Source organism: Phyllobates terribilis, unplaced genomic scaffold (genome assembly GCF_046119375.1).
Source record: "Phyllobates terribilis strain yellow unplaced genomic scaffold, ASM4611937v1 Scaffold_277__1_contigs__length_2500907, whole genome shotgun sequence".
NCBI classification, from domain to species: domain Eukaryota; kingdom Metazoa; phylum Chordata; class Amphibia; order Anura; family Dendrobatidae; genus Phyllobates; species Phyllobates terribilis.
In genome coordinates, this window is record NW_027363037.1 from 1,258,065 (window position 1) to 1,270,986 (window position 12,922).

Consider the following 12,922-nt stretch of genomic DNA (forward strand, 5'->3'; position numbering starts at 1 on the left):
TGAAAAATCCAATGAGGAGAAGAAAAGCAAAGCCAAAGAGTCCATCCCAAAATCCGACAAACAAGCAAAATGAACAAAAAACATTGAATTCAATTCTTTCTGATTTTAGAAACTGCATTAAAGAAGGGGTGCACCGGTCCTGGAGATACTGCAATACCAGGTCAATGCGTGGAGTGGACAGAGCAAGCTCTTTTTCCATCTCCCTGTTCTAAAAATCCATTTAATATATGGTCCCCAGATAGGGGACGTATCAGATATTAAACTGATAAGAACAGATTTTTTTTTAATTTGGCTATCCCCCACATGGGGATAAAAACCGTTTATTTAAAATTTAACAAATTACAGAAATAAAACCATTACATCCACATTACACTTTCGGGACTTCAAAGAAAAATAAAAATTCCATCACAGCAAATTTTACAAGACTTCAAATATTCCATAGGTTAAAAAGCCATTTGCCTGCCAATGTTACATTCTTTTTCCTGTCCAATAAATAGTATATGTACATTTCACTTTTACAAAAGGCTAAAACATCATCTACTGGTAACATTTCATGTTTAAAAACAGCAATATTTCTAGCATTCCAGAGCGCTATCTTGGCACAATTCACTGTCTTCCACGCCATTATTTTTTGGTCCATTGTTGGGCATTCCAGAAGACCATATAACACTGATGCAAAATTAAAGTCCTTGAGGTCCACCATTTTCTCCAGCAGGGGGATTAATCTTCTCCAGAACTCTTTAGCAAAAGCACAAGTCCATAAAAGATGCTTCACTGTCTCTTCTTCTTGACAACCTTCTCTTGGGCAGATGGCAGACCTCACAAAACCTCTTCTGTACTGGAATGCCCGGCAAGGAAGACAGTGGTGAGCGCAGCTCCAAGACATGTCTTTCTGTACATTAAAAAGATAAGGGGCGTTAATCATTTTCCATATGTGTACAGTTTTGTCATCATCATAACGTTCAATATCACACAACGTCACATCAGTACTAATTTGTTTGAGTAGTGTCTTGCTGTTACATAGATCCCCTGTCTGTTTCTTATTCAAATTAAAATCAAGAATAATTTTCTTTAAAATCTCATAATGTGCAGGTAGGTTAAAAGCATAAGGAAAGGATAAAACCGTTTCAAACCAACCAAACCTTCTCATGAGAAAACCAGTGTTAAAACGCATAAAATAGGAAAGGTAATTATCTTTAAAAAGGGTTTTAAAACAGAAACAGAAAAAATGTATTAAAAGAAACTTATCTAAAACAGGGAAATCTTTCCCACCTTTAACCTTTGGCTTTGTCACAATTTCTCTTTTGAGTTTCTCCATTTTTGAGCCCCAAAAAAAGGTAAAACATACTTTTGTAATTCGTTTCAACAAATTTGTAGGAGGGGGGAACACCAAACTAAGATATAACAGGATAGGTAATATCACCATTTTTACAATCAGAACTTTACCTTCCATTGACAGCTTTCTCATATTCCACATGCAGATTTTCTGATTAATTTTCTGTGCTGCCGCATCCCAGCTATTAAAACCATTATTAGATTCATTAAAAGAAACACCTAAAATAGTAATGGAATCTGTAACTGCAATTGGTACATTATGTAAACTCATCCCCCCGACATTTAAAATATTACATTTAGTAAGATTAATTTTAAAACCGGAAACTGTACAAAAAGACTGAATTTGGCTTATCGTTTTTTGTATTGAAGGTACATCACATCCAAACACTGCTACATCATCCATATAGCTTACAACTTTAACTTGTAGACCGTTCCCTCCGGGTAAGGGTACTCCACATATTTGCTTATCCCGGCGTATTGTACATAAAAGGGGTTCTATAGCACATATAAAAAGCAGGGGGGACAAAGGGCAACCCTGCTTCACCCCTGATTTTAAAACTACCTCTTTTGTTTTAAAACCATTAACTAAAATCTTACTCGTACAATCATTATAAAAAGCTTTAAGAGACAATAAAAACCCACCCGGAATGCCCATTTTTTCTAAAACTTTAAAAAGATAAAAATGAGACACGCGGTCAAAAGCTTTCTCAAAATCCACCGCTAGGATTGACATCTTTGTCTTTCTGGTTTTTACATCTTCAATACAATCTTTCACCAGGTTTAAATTGTCCCAGATACTACGCCCAGGTACCCCGCATACCTGATTTGCATGAATTACTTTATGTATCACCTTTTTCAACCGATTTGCACAGATCTTAGCCATAATTTTGTAATCACTATTTAAAAGAGTTATCGGCCTCCAGTTTTTAAGATCCGTTTTGTCACCTTTTTTGTATAGTAGTGATACCTCACCTTTCTTCCATGAGTTGAGTAAAACCTTATTATTAAAAACTTCGGAAAACAAATTAAACAAATCATCTTTTAAAATATCATAAAAACTTATATAAAACTCTATGGGGATACCATCAGGGCCGGGCACTTTACCATTTTTAAAACTCTTCATGGTTTCTAAAATCTCTTCCTCACATAGAGGTTGGGATAAAAAACTTTGGGCATCAGCATCTAGGGTGGACTTGATCTCCCCCAGGAAAGTGTGTATTAAATCATGGTCTACAGTTTTTACATTAAAAAGATCATTAAAATAGACATTTACCTTATCCAATATAACGTTGATATTATTATCTCCATCTATGTTATCAATTATTGTTTTCGCCTGTTTGTTTTTCTTAAAAAAATACCTGGAACAAGTCTCATCCTCTTCTACGTGTTTTACCTTTGAACGAAAAATCAGTTCTTTTCCTTTTTGTTCCAACCACTTTGAAATTTCTCCTTTAAGACTCAATATATCATTACCTACATCCAGACCATTGTCTTTGAATTTGTACAATGTCTGTAACCTGATATTAAGAAAATTATAGATCTCAAACTTTTCTTTAGCTTTTTGTATGCTTTTCTTAATAAAGAAATCTTTAATGCTTATTTTCATTCTATCCCACCAGGAGCTAAAAGAAATATTGGGGTTTTTCCTTTTTCTACACTTTACATAAAACTCAATAAAATCCGATAAAATTTGTGGATCTTTTAAAAGGGACACATTCAATTTCCAAGATTTCTTACCACATTTCTTCTTTCCATTAATCCTCACTCTAAAAGATAAAACCTTGTGATCTGAGAGAATATTAGTTAAAACTTCACATTTCACTGGCAGTATTTTTTCTGAACCTAAAACAAAATCTATCCTGGAGCTACATGTAGAATTGCTCCAGGTGAAACCAGCGTCTATAGGGCTATCCTTGTTACATTCTTTATACACATCAGTTAATTTACAATCATTTATAATATTGCTTAACATTCCAGACGTTTTGTCATAATTTCTACTCACGGAACCGGAGCGTCGGCTTTCGCCTTTTAAAATACAATTAAAATCACCTGCCAGGATAAAAGGTTCAGAAATGTTAATAAATAAAGGTAAAATTTCCAGCATATCAGCCCTTTCATTTTTATCAGGTGACCCATAAAAATTTAAAAACTGCCATCTTGTCCCATCAATAAAAGCCTTAACTAAAAGAATACGACCCGGTAAAATATCTTGGATAAAATCAATAGACACATTTCCCTTAAAAAGTATAGCTACCCCGGCTGATCCGGTTGCATTTGATCCAGACCAGACCGATGGACCATGTTTCCACTCTTCCTTATATTTTTTGTAAGAAATCTTATGAGGGATATGACATTCTTGTAAAAAGAAAACAGAAGCTGTAAAACAGGTTAAAAAATGTAAAACAGTAGCTCTTCTGGTCTTGGATCCTATGCCTCTCACATTGAGGGAAACACCACTAATGTCAGCCATCATAACAAATGGTTAGGAAGAAACAAAAACTGGACTTTACCTATCCGATGGACGGATCAGACCACTTGGACTTTCACCAACGCCCTCTTCTGAATCCACCGTTATCAAAGAGTCTTCATCATCGGAGAAGGAACATTCACTTAAATTAAGACCCGACGCTACTGGGGTGTAGCTCGGAAGGATATTGAGAGAAAGGTTACACTGGGTCTCCATAGGCTGACCATTTAGGTCCTCGTCAGGTGGGTCTCCGAGAGGCTCCGCACTCCCCTGCTGACTCGCAGAGGGTCGTAACACAGGGGCAGGCTGCGCACATGGCGGAGCCTCCGAGTCCCCGGAGGCAGCCAGGTTCGGGGCCCCACCTGGGGCAGCAGAGCCCCGGGACCTCGGGATTCCAGAGTCTACACCCCCGTGAGGGGATGTATCCATCTCCTCCCTATTAGCCACCTCCACGGAACCATTCTTTTTCTTATTATGAGACCTCACCAAATGCCACGTACCGCCCTCGCTCTCGTGAGACCCAGTGGGAATTTTGGGCTCGGTGTCAGCCTTTTGGCGCTCTTTTTTGGCCTTACCGACCGCCCCTTTATGATCTTTCTCAGCCTTCCTTTTAGCCTCCTTATGGTCTTTCAGCCAGCTCCTGGGCTCCTGTGAGTTACCTGTCATTGACTCGGAGGGATTGTTACTAGTCGAAGCGCCCTTATCACCTCCCGAGGCTCCAGGTTGTTGTTCCTCCTCCTGAGGGGTGGTCTGATTGGCCCGTCCATTCCCGGATGTCTTGGACTTCTCCTTTTGTTTTTGTTCATCCTCTCTGAACCTGTGAGGGCAAGAAAAATAGAAATGACCAGGTGTCCGACAAAAAGAGCATTTTTTTTCATTTGGGCACTCCTTTGTGTCATGTTCAGTACTGGCACAATTTCTACAAGTGGCACCACAACTATCCTTAGAGTGCCCATAGAGACCACAATACCTACAGAAAAGTGGCATTCCTGAGAAAAAAAAATCCCCATTAGTTTGCCCTATTTTAAATCGAGCTGGAGGAAGTCTCACACCTCCAGGGAATTTAGGGTCTCTTTCACATTTTACTAAAAACTTCCATTTTGAGGTCCAGATGTTAAACTCATTCAACACTTTCCCAATCAATTTCACACTTTTAAAATAAACTGACAAAAAGGAAATAACCTCTGGTGCTGTTATGAAGGGTGAGAAGATTTTCACAACCACCATCTTTACCTCATCCAGGACGTGCTCGATGATCTGAATCCCTTTTAGACCAGGGCTATTTTCTACCGACTTAACTCTGGACAAAACATCTTTGAAAATACCTTCGCCAGTAAAGGTTACATCATAATCTCCACGTCGAGGATAATCCTGGATAGAAAGGATTTCGTTGGTTCTGACGTGGAGCAGTTTCTCAAGCACGTCCTGGACTACATATCCCAGATTCCGCATATCGGAACCACCAGCCGTAAAGCGGACCCTTATGGTGTTCTTAAGCCTTGCATATAGAGGCACGAGGTTGGGGTCAACCTCCATGGTATGGCGCAACAAAATGCAAATTGCAACCGCCTGCAATCTGCGCCTTCAGAGCTTTGAGATAAAGCACCTGAAGGCTGGGGGATCGCTGCCCGTTACCCTAGGACTAATCCCTCTCCCTAATAGCAGCAGGCAGGTGAAGCCCACCGAAGTGGACGATCCTGCCAGGCCAAGGAGAGGGGTACCTGAGTGCCCTTCAACTGAAACCTCCTGCTGTGAAGCACTTGGTCTCAGCCAAAAGGCCGAGAAGCGATAACCAGAATTGGTTTCGAACTACGGAGCCACCCAAGGATCCTGAAGAGTCCATTTGTGGAGATGAGCTCCTGGACTCCCGTTAAGAAGACATGTTGTCAACCTCTAGATCCCTTACATGCCTGCACTTTTCGGCTTGCTGCTGCTGCAATCCACGCGTTTTAGATCTGCATAACTCCACCTCTTTAAACACAGCACCCTCACCCCCTGCTGTTCCCACCCGCCTCAACACCGTTGGAAGGGAGGAGAACCAATTAAGGCGGGGGGTGGGGTGGAACGAGCAGCTGTCTACCCTTAGCAGGAGGGCTGCTGATTACTTACCTCTCCTGCTGCTGCTGGCTGTCCAGCAGCAGACTGAAGGTGGCTGCTGCTGTGCGCAGGTATATAAAGGCTCAGAGCCTATTATGACACGCGCAGCCAGCGTTCCATTGCCACATTCCATCTACTGCAGGCAGGATACCTGGCTGGCTGAATGTCGCTGAGAAGCTCACAGAGACCGCCATAAGCAACAGTTTAACAGAATGCCACAGACTAATCAACCAAACTTTTTGGGTTGGGTTCTCTTTTATAGTCTGCAGGCATTAATTGAAAGAAGTCAGTGTTCCAGCAGAGGGAGACAACATTTCAGAAAAGGCATTGTAGCAAACCAAAAAAGAAATTTTAAGCGCAGCAGAGTAACCAGCGCACATACCTGTTAGCTCAGGTGAGTTTAAAAGGCTGCTGTTGATAACAAGGGCATTTGCTAAATAGATGGTGTGTGTGCAACAATATACTGAAAGGTCAATTATATTGTGCAGCTTATCTCACCACCTGTAGTTATTTAGGTGAAAGCTCCAAAATGCTTGCCTAATATGTCTGTTTATCCAAAAGGAAGTAAAGAGGGAGAGCTAGAAAGATAGCATTGCGTTACATTACATGGCAATGCAATGCACAGTTGCTGAAGTTGAACCAAAATGAGCTTGTCATCTGGCTTCTGCAACTTTGAACATGAAAAATCCAATGAGGAGAAGAAAAGCAAAGCCAAAGAGTCCATCCCAAAATCCGACAAACAAGCAAAATGAACAAAAAACATTGAATTCAATACTTTCTGATTTTAGAAACTGCATTAAAGAAGGGGTGCACCGGTCCTGGAGATACTGCAATACCAGGTCAATGCGTGGAGTGGACAGAGCAAGCTCTTTTTCCATCTCCCTGTTCTAAAAATCCATTTAATATATGGTCCCCAGATAGGGGACGTATCAGATATTAAACTGATAAGAACAGATACTACACTTGATCTTAGCCAAAAGGCCGAGAAGCGATAACCAGAATTGGTTTCGAACTACGGAGCCACCCAAGGATCCTGAAGAGTCCATTTGTGGAGATGAGCTCCTGGACTCCCGTTAAGAAGACATGTTGTCAACCTCTAGATCCCTTACATGCCTGCACTTTTCGGCTTGCTGCTGCTGCAATCCACGCGTTTTAGATCTGCATAACTCCACCTCTTTAAACACAGCACCCTCACCCCCTGCTGTTCCCACCCGCCTCAACACCGTTGGAAGGGAGGAGAACCAATTAAGGCGGGCGGTGGGGTGGAACGAGCAGCTGTCTACCCTTAGCAGGAGGGCTGCTGATTACTTACCTCTCCTGCTGCTGCTGGCTGTCCAGCAGCAGACTGAAGGTGGCTGCTGCTGTGCGCAGGTATATAAAGGCTCAGAGCCTATTATGACACGCGCAGCCAGCGTTCCATTGCCACATTCCATCTACTGCAGGCAGGATACCTGGCTGGCTGAATGTCGCTGAGAAGCTCACAGAGACCGCCATAAGCAACAGTTTAACAGAATGCCACAGACTAATCAACCAAACTTTTTGGGTTGGGTTCTCTTTTATAGTCTGCAGGCATTAATTGAAAGAAGTCAGTGTTCCAGCAGAGGGAGACAACGTTTCAGAAAAGGCATTGTAGCAAGCCAAAAAAGAAATTTTAAGCGCAGCAGAGTAACCAGCGCACATACCTGTTAGCTCAGGTGAGTTTAAAAGGCTGCTGTTGATAACAAGGGCATTTGCTAAATAGATGGTGTGTGTGCAACAATATACTGAAAGGTCAATTATATTGTGCAGCTTATCTCACCACCTGTAGTTATTTAGGTGAAAGCTCCAAAATGCTTGCCTAATATGTCTGTTTATCCAAAAGGAAGTAAAGAGGGAGAGCTAGAAAGATAGCATTGCGTTACATTACATGGCAATGCAATGCACAGTTGCTGAAGTTGAACCAAAATGAGCTTGTCATCTGGCTTCTGCAACTTTGAACATGAAAAATCCAATGAGGAGAAGAAAAGCAAAGCCAAAGAGTCCATCCCAAAATCCGACAAACAAGCAAAATGAACAAAAAACATTGAATTCAATACTTTCTGATTTTAGAAACTGCATTAAAGAAGGGGTGCACCGGTCCTGGAGATACTGCAATACCAGGTCAATGCGTGGAGTGGACAGAGCAAGCTCTTTTTCCATCTCCCTGTTCTAAAAATCCATTTAATATATGGTCCCCAGATAGGGGACGTATCAGATATTAAACTGATAAGAACAGATACTACACTTGATCTTAGCCAAAAGGCCGAGAAGCGATAACCAGAATTGGTTTCGAACTACGGAGCCACCCAAGGATCCTGAAGAGTCCATTTGTGGAGATGAGCTCCTGGACTCCCGTTAAGAAGACATGTTGTCAACCTCTAGATCCCTTACATGCCTGCACTTTTCGGCTTGCTGCTGCTGCAATCCACGCGTTTTAGATCTGCATAACTCCACCTCTTTAAACACAGCACCCTCACCCCCTGCTGTTCCCACCCGCCTCAACACCGTTGGAAGGGAGGAGAACCAATTAAGGCGGGCGGTGGGGTGGAACGAGCAGCTGTCTACCCTTAGCAGGAGGGCTGCTGATTACTTACCTCTCCTGCTGCTGCTGGCTGTCCAGCAGCAGACTGAAGGTGGCTGCTGCTGTGCGCAGGTATATAAAGGCTCAGAGCCTATTATGACACGCGCAGCCAGCGTTCCATTGCCACATTCCATCTACTGCAGGCAGGATACCTGGCTGGCTGAATGTCGCTGAGAAGCTCACAGAGACCGCCATAAGCAACAGTTTAACAGAATGCCACAGACTAATCAACCAAACTTTTTGGGTTGGGTTCTCTTTTATAGTCTGCAGGCATTAATTGAAAGAAGTCAGTGTTCCAGCAGAGGGAGACAACGTTTCAGAAAAGGCATTGTAGCAAACCAAAAAAGAAATTTTAAGCGCAGCAGAGTAACCAGCGCACATACCTGTTAGCTCAGGTGAGTTTAAAAGGCTGCTGTTGATAACAAGGGCATTTGCTAAATAGATGGTGTGTGTGCAACAATATACTGAAAGGTCAATTATATTGTGCAGCTTATCTCACCACCTGTAGTTATTTAGGTGAAAGCTCCAAAATGCTTGCCTAATATGTCTGTTTATCCAAAAGGAAGTAAAGAGGGAGAGCTAGAAAGATAGCATTGCGTTACATTACATGGCAATGCAATGCACAGTTGCTGAAGTTGAACCAAAATGAGCTTGTCATCTGGCTTCTGCAACTTTGAACATGAAAAATCCAATGAGGAGAAGAAAAGCAAAGCCAAAGAGTCCATCCCAAAATCCGACAAACAAGCAAAATGAACAAAAAACATTGAATTCAATACTTTCTGATTTTAGAAACTGCATTAAAGAAGGGGTGCACCGGTCCTGGAGATACTGCAATACCAGGTCAATGCGTGGAGTGGACAGAGCAAGCTATTTTTCCATCTCCCTGTTCTAAAAATCCATTTAATATATGGTCCATAGATAGGGGACGTATCAGATATTAAACTGATAAGAACAGATACTACACTTGATCTTAGCCAAAAGGCCGAGAAGCGATAACCAGAATTGGTTTCGAACTACGGAGCCACCCAAGGATCCTGAAGAGTCCATTTGTGGAGATGAGCTCCTGGACTCCCGTTAAGAAGACATGTTGTCAACCTCTAGATCCCTTACATGCCTGCACTTTTCGGCTTGCTGCTGCTGCAATCCACGCGTTTTAGATCTGCATAACTCCACCTCTTTAAACACAGCACCCTCACCCCCTGCTGTTCCCACCCGCCTCAACACCGTTGGAAGGGAGGAGAACCAATTAAGGCGGGGGGTGGGGTGGAACGAGCAGCTGTCTACCCTTAGCAGGAGGGCTGCTGATTACTTACCTCTCCTGCTGCTGCTGGCTGTCCAGCAGCAGACTGAAGGTGGCTGCTGCTGTGCACAGGTATATAAAGGCTCAGAGCCTATTATGACACGCGCAGCCAGCGTTCCATTGCCACATTCCATCTACTGCAGGCAGGATACCTGGCTGGCTGAATGTCGCTGAGAAGCTCACAGAGACCGCCATAAGCAACAGTTTAACAGAATGCCACAGACTAATCAACCAAACTTTTTGGGTTGGGTTCTCTTTTATAGTCTGCAGGCATTAATTGAAAGAAGTCAGTGTTCCAGCAGAGGGAGACAACGTTTCAGAAAAGGCATTGTAGCAAACCAAAAAAGAAATTTTAAGCGCAGCAGAGTAACCAGCGCACATACCTGTTAGCTCAGGTGAGTTTAAAAGGCTGCTGTTGATAACAAGGGCATTTGCTAAATAGATGGTGTGTGTGCAACAATATACTGAAAGGTCAATTATATTGTGCAGCTTATCTCACCACCTGTAGTTATTTAGGTGAAAGCTCCAAAATGCTTGCCTAATATGTCTGTTTATCCAAAAGGAAGTAAAGAGGGAGAGCTAGAAAGATAGCATTGCGTTACATTACATGGCAATGCAATGCACAGTTGCTGAAGTTGAACCAAAATGAGCTTGTCATCTGGCTTCTGCAACTTTGAACATGAAAAATCCAATGAGGAGAAGAAAAGCAAAGCCAAAGAGTCCATCCCAAAATCCGACAAACAAGCAAAATGAACAAAAAACATTGAATTCAATACTTTCTGATTTTAGAAACTGCATTAAAGAAGGGGTGCACCGGTCCTGGAGATACTGCAATACCAGGTCAATGCGTGGAGTGGACAGAGCAAGCTATTTTTCCATCTCCCTGTTCTAAAAATCCATTTAATATATGGTCCATAGATAGGGGACGTATCAGATATTAAACTGATAAGAACAGATACTACACTTGATCTTAGCCAAAAGGCCGAGAAGCGATAACCAGAATTGGTTTCGAACTACGGAGCCACCCAAGGATCCTGAAGAGTCCATTTGTGGAGATGAGCTCCTGGACTCCCGTTAAGAAGACATGTTGTCAACCTCTAGATCCCTTACATGCCTGCACTTTTCGGCTTGCTGCTGCTGCAATCCACGCGTTTTAGATCTGCATAACTCCACCTCTTTAAACACAGCACCCTCACCCCCTGCTGTTCCCACCCGCCTCAACACCGTTGGAAGGGAGGAGAACCAATTAAGGCGGGGGGTGGGGTGGAACGAGCAGCTGTCTACCCTTAGCAGGAGGGCTGCTGATTACTTACCTCTCCTGCTGCTGCTGGCTGTCCAGCAGCAGACTGAAGGTGGCTGCTGCTGTGCGCAGGTATATAAAGGCTCAGAGCCTATTATGACACGCGCAGCCAGCGTTCCATTGCCACATTCCATCTACTGCAGGCAGGATACCTGGCTGGCTGAATGTCGCTGAGAAGCTCACAGAGACCGCCATAAGCAACAGTTTAACAGAATGCCACAGACTAATCAACCAAACTTTTTGGGTTGGGTTCTCTTTTATAGTCTGCAGGCATTAATTGAAAGAAGTCAGTGTTCCAGCAGAGGGAGACAACGTTTCAGAAAAGGCATTGTAGCAAACCAAAAAAGAAATTTTAAGCGCAGCAGAGTAACCAGCGCACATACCTGTTAGCTCAGGTGAGTTTAAAAGGCTGCTGTTGATAACAAGGGCATTTGCTAAATAGATGGTGTGTGTGCAACAATATACTGAAAGGTCAATTATATTGTGCAGCTTATCTCACCACCTGTAGTTATTTAGGTGAAAGCTCCAAAATGCTTGCCTAATATGTCTGTTTATCCAAAAGGAAGTAAAGAGGGAGAGCTAGAAAGATAGCATTGCGTTACATTACATGGCAATGCAATGCACAGTTGCTGAAGTTGAACCAAAATGAGCTTGTCATCTGGCTTCTGCAACTTTGAACATGAAAAATCCAATGAGGAGAAGAAAAGCAAAGCCAAAGAGTCCATCCCAAAATCCGACAAACAAGCAAAATGAACAAAAAACATTGAATTCAATACTTTCTGATTTTAGAAACTGCATTAAAGAAGGGGTGCACCGGTCCTGGAGATACTGCAATACCAGGTCAATGCGTGGAGTGGACAGAGCAAGCTCTTTTTCCATCTCCCTGTTCTAAAAATCCATTTAATATATGGTCCCCAGATAGGGGACGTATCAGATATTAAACTGATAAGAACAGATACTACACTTGATCTTAGCCAAAAGGCCGAGAAGCGATAACCAGAATTGGTTTCGAACTACGGAGCCACCCAAGGATCCTGAAGAGTCCATTTGTGGAGATGAGCTCCTGGACTCCCGTTAAGAAGACATGTTGTCAACCTCTAGATCCCTTACATGCCTGCACTTTTCGGCTTGCTGCTGCTGCAATCCACGCGTTTTAGATCTGCATAACTCCACCTCTTTAAACACAGCACCCTCACCCCCTGCTGTTCCCACCCGCCTCAACACCGTTGGAAGGGAGGAGAACCAATTAAGGCGGGGGGTGGGGTGGAACGAGCAGCTGTCTACCCTTAGCAGGAGGGCTGCTGATTACTTACCTCTCCTGCTGCTGCTGGCTGTCCAGCAGCAGACTGAAGGTGGCTGCTGCTGTGCGCAGGTATATAAAGACTCAGAGCCTATTATGACACGCGCAGCCAGCGTTCCATTGCCACATTCCATCTACTGCAGGCAGGATACCTGGCTGGCTGAATGTCGCTGAGAAGCTCACAGAGACCACCATAAGCAACAGTTTAACAGAATGCCACAGACTAATCAACCAAACTTTTTGGGTTGGGTTCTCTTTTATAGTCTGCAGGCATTAATTGAAAGAAGTCAGTGTTCCAGCAGAGGGAGACAACGTTTCAGAAAAGGCATTGTAGCAAACCAAAAAAGAAATTTTAAGCGCAGCAGAGTAACCAGCGCACATACCTGTTAGCTCAGGTGAGTTTAAAAGGCTGCTGTTGATAACAAGGGCATTTGCTAAATAGATGGTGTGTGTGCAACAATATACTGAAAGGTCAATTATATTGTGCAGCTTATCTCACCACCTGTAGTTATTTAGGTGAAAGC

At 42.9% G+C, this 12,922-nt stretch overlaps 6 non-coding genes across 6 annotated transcripts; all 6 read right to left on the reverse strand.

The window, feature by feature from the left end:
- Window positions 1-123: 123 nt before the first annotated feature.
- On the reverse strand, window positions 124-320 carry LOC141219653 (U2 spliceosomal RNA). Its single transcript, XR_012288100.1, has one exon. It is a non-coding gene; the product is annotated as a U2 spliceosomal RNA (small nuclear RNA).
- A 6,381-nt stretch (window positions 321-6,701) lies between these two features.
- LOC141220150 (U2 spliceosomal RNA) lies at window positions 6,702-6,892 on the reverse strand. Its single transcript, XR_012288522.1, has one exon. It is a non-coding gene; the product is annotated as a U2 spliceosomal RNA (small nuclear RNA).
- Window positions 6,893-8,001: 1,109 nt separating this feature from the next.
- LOC141220151 (U2 spliceosomal RNA) lies at window positions 8,002-8,192 on the reverse strand. Its single transcript, XR_012288523.1, has one exon. It is a non-coding gene; the product is annotated as a U2 spliceosomal RNA (small nuclear RNA).
- Window positions 8,193-9,301: 1,109 nt separating this feature from the next.
- LOC141219600 (U2 spliceosomal RNA) lies at window positions 9,302-9,492 on the reverse strand. The gene has a single exon (XR_012288058.1). It is a non-coding gene; the product is annotated as a U2 spliceosomal RNA (small nuclear RNA).
- Window positions 9,493-10,601: 1,109 nt separating this feature from the next.
- LOC141219601 (U2 spliceosomal RNA) lies at window positions 10,602-10,792 on the reverse strand. The gene has a single exon (XR_012288059.1). It is a non-coding gene; the product is annotated as a U2 spliceosomal RNA (small nuclear RNA).
- Window positions 10,793-11,901: 1,109 nt separating this feature from the next.
- On the reverse strand, window positions 11,902-12,092 carry LOC141220152 (U2 spliceosomal RNA). Its single transcript, XR_012288524.1, has one exon. It is a non-coding gene; the product is annotated as a U2 spliceosomal RNA (small nuclear RNA).
- Between the last annotated feature and the right edge of the window lie 830 nt (window positions 12,093-12,922).